Source organism: Bidens hawaiensis, unplaced genomic scaffold, assembly GCF_021521415.1.
Source record: "Bidens hawaiensis isolate Kalapana, Puna unplaced genomic scaffold, B.hawaiensis_p1.1 tig00005013_1, whole genome shotgun sequence".
NCBI lineage: Eukaryota > Viridiplantae > Streptophyta > Magnoliopsida > Asterales > Asteraceae > Bidens > Bidens hawaiensis.
Genome location: NW_027491317.1, coordinates 1350730 through 1354644, shown reverse-complemented (window position 1 = coordinate 1354644; position 3915 = coordinate 1350730). Strand labels below are relative to the sequence as shown.

Sequence of the window (3915 nt, the reverse complement as noted above, 5' to 3'; positions counted from 1 at the left end):
AAAACAAACTATACAAGCGTTTCATAGAACGCTTGTGGATCGTTGCGAAGCCGATATGTTTCCAAACGGTGCTTGGGATAATATCGGTTACTTCTTGGAGTATCTTGATGTTTTTAAAACCGCAACAACTAAATTGTCGGGGGTTTACTATCCTATTAGTTGTTGGGTTTTGCAAGAATTATACAACATCTCCTTGAATTTCAAATACTTTGAAAACAAAAATGACCTTTTCGAGCACATTGTTGACCCAATGAAGAAGAAGTTTCTAAAATATTTTGAAGGAATACCACCCGTGTTTACTTGTGCCGCCGCTTTAAACCCCTACATAAATGTTGCCAGGGTTGAGGCGTTGATCGAGGAAATATATGACAACATGGGTGCGCACGAGATCGATCCGATGGCGTCGACGGAAGCAAAGGATTCTTTCAACAAATCCCTTCAAGAAATCTATGACCATTACTTCAAAATATATGGTCCAAGCTCAAAGTCGACTTTTGTGAGGCAAGCAACATCAAGTAAGCCATGCAAGGACAAGCTTATAAACATGATGAATGCGGTTCGTGAGTCGGCGGCTAAGCGGCAAAGGGGTAACACACCAACTAGTGAACTATGGAGAAGGTGCAACGGTCGAGGACGTTCGCAACCTTGACATTTTGGTATGGTGGAAAGGAAAGCAAACGAATTTCCTATTCTTTCCGCCATGTCTCGTGACTTGCTAAGCGTCCAAGCTTCAACGGTTGCTTCGGAATCGGTTTTTTCACTTAGTGGAAGGATATTATCGATGCGAAGAACCAAACTCACTCCCGAGTCCTTAGAGATGTGCATTTGCCTAAAGGATCATTTGGACGCAGTGGATCGTATACAAGACAAGGCAAACTTTGAAGACGAAATACCACTTGAAGGTCCAATTCAAGAGATGGAAGAAGAATCTTCGGGTGAAGAAGACGAAGTCGTAGAACTCGACTAATTTTAATTTGTATTTTTGGTATTTGTTCTAATCATTTTTGTATTTGTTCTAATCATTTATGTATTATGTAACACGAATCAATTAATTAATATAACAAGTTTTTTAAAGTGTTATTTGTTTGTGTTAAATAAAAAACTTGTCTTAAACACTTAAACTAACTTTTAAACATATAATAATTATAGAACATTACACAACGAACATTATTGCAAAACGATTAATTACAAACATTATTAAACATAAAACTAAAAATAGCAAACATTGTTCGTTGTTTTCGTCCCACTATCTACGACCATCAATCTGTATTACCGGCGACAGGGGCTTGACTTGTAGAGCCGGACGACTCCCCGACTTCTCCTTTTTGGCATCCAAATGCTTTTTTTCCTTGCAATACTTATTGGTATGCTTTCGAAGGGTGGAATTCGGTGCCGCCTTCAAAAACTTGCCGCAGTATTTGCATCGCGCCATCTCCTGTGTGTCGGTCATGACACACAGGTCATAGTGAACCCAAACCTCGGGGCATCTCGGGGTGTCGATAGCCATAACAACTTCGTCGTTGGTTGCCATTGGTAATGGTAAGTGGTTTAACAAGAAATTGAAGTGTTTAACAAGTTAGGGGAGTTGGTTAACAAGTTCTAAACTAGTATGTCTATATATAGTAAGTGGGGGTGGGTATAAACATTCAAAATCGGTTCCAACGGTCTAAAAACGGTAATATAGCCGTTGGAACCGGTTTCCAACGGTCAAAAATCATTTAAACAAGGAAAACCCTCTGGAACCGGTTTTCGGGTATAAACCGGATCCGGTTCCTACCCTACCCGGTTCCACTGGTTCCTGATATTTGCCTATCAGGTCGGGTCCGGTTCCTGACAGGAACCGGTTCCATTTTGTACCCGGTTCTTAAAAAACCGGTTCCTACCCGGTTCCGGGTTTTAAAAAAACCCGATTTGTGCACCACTAACACCAAGTCCCTATTGACCCATCCAAGAAACAAAGCCCCATCTCTCTCTTCAAGCCTATACTTGTCACAATACTTCTCAAGCAAGGTCTTGATGGTAGCATTCACATGTGAACTCAAAGGGAATGGCTTAAATCCCGCCATTGTGAACCGTGACCTCCATTTCCCAACTAGCTCGTGCCTCTCTTCCCTCTCAGCCCCTTCACATGTGAGGATATTAACTATCTCACCCGCAAGACAATGCTGTTCAACATTGATCCGGTTGTTATGATCTCTCGCTAAAGTTGCATCAATCGACTCAAACATAGCCAAATAGTAACTGAACGCCTCTTGAAACCTACGATAGAATCTTGCAGTATTCACATTTGCTTCTTGCTCGACAAGTGTCACAACTTTTGGAGACAAACTTTTGATGAGCCGTAGCAACCGGTCCCTATGGTTTTGTGGGTCCACACTCTCATCCGGTATATGGTGCAACACAAAAGCGCAATTAACCGCTAACTCCTCACCAGACCGAACCCCAAGATGGTGAACCTCAATATCTGACCCTGAAACCGGGACACCACGAAACTCAAACGGAACGTTACACGCCTTAGCCAGTGTCGAGAGTCTTTGACCGACAATATCTAGCCCTCCACCTCTAGCATATGCATTTCTAGAATCATCTATCCCGGTGATCCGTAGGCTTGGTGGACCCCCTGGCCGACCCGCTAGAGCCTGGATAAGAGTCACCCATTGACCACCCTGTGCAATTTGAAAGTCAACTACATGGATCCTGTCTTCATGCTTGGTGGCTTCGGCTATCGCCCCATTGGCAGATAAGTAACCAAATTTGAAATAAGGGCATGCCTCAAATAATAAGTACATGTAAGAAAAGAGTTCACTTCCAGTTGGTTCTTTGCATTTTACAGCTTTGTAGATTGAACGACCCGAAGATGACAACCAGGCCACAAGCCCTTCCAACATGTAGGCGCCTAACCGTTGCACGGGCTCACCAGAAACTGACACTAGTAGGCGTAGCATCGACAGTAACATTTTAGCAGTCGTTGTGTCGCTTTCTGCAACGGCTTTAGCACAAACAAGAAGGCCTTGTTTCAAGTCTCCTCTAGCAACAACAGGCTTCATCATTTGGTATTCTTCATCCGGATTAATATTATCCGTTTCCCACAAACAAGAAACATCCAATGATTCTTCAAAACCTTGATTAGTTCCCATCATGGTCCTTATTTCAGTAAGCCCGGCTTGCAAATCATTCGCATGAAAACCAGACTGAGAGGGGTAAGTGTAGTCAGGTGAATGATACGGGCCGGGTTGGAAAGAATGAGAATCTTGATGTGATACCGGACTGCCATTGCGTGTAAAGCTGACTGAAGAAGATGAATTGGGAGCGTGTTCGGATGTTTGAATCGAAATCTGGCTTTCTTGGCTGATATCTTCCGAGTATTTGCTTGGATCCATGGATGTAAAGTAATAGGGATGGTTAGGGTGAGATGTCTTCATTCTTGTACTAAAAGACTAGTTACTGAATTCAGTTGTAAGTTGTTTAGATCTTAATAGGTTTATAGCTGCATACAAGAGAGAAGACAACCATGAGTGAGGGAGTAATGCCTAACGTACCATCTAATAAAATTAATTTAAAATGTTTTCTTGAGAACCGAAAACACATGTTAACCAATGCAAACAGAAAATCACGTAATGGGGAATCAAGTGGTCCCCACTATACCACCCATTAAAGGTTAAAAGGGCCGACCTGATTTAAATGTGCAAGAGCATTCACGTTGGAATTCTGAACCCAATCTCTATAATTTACCAAAAAAAACACGTTTATTCTTAAAATTTGTTCATCTTTTAGAATCTTTATATCCGTCTCTGAATATATGTATATTCTTTACTTATTATTTTCTTTCACTCACAACCAGAAGAAAGTCAAATATAATAATAAAAACTTAAAAATTTCTTTAAATTGCAGGATATGGATATACAGTAATTAGTG

General features: G+C 41.4%; 1 pseudogene; it reads right to left on the bottom strand.

Moving 5' to 3' along the window:
• Positions 1–1778: 1778 nt before the first annotated feature.
• On the bottom strand, positions 1779–3487 carry LOC143628508 (scarecrow-like protein 21 pseudogene; annotated as a pseudogene).
• Positions 3488–3915: the final 428 nt, after the last annotated feature.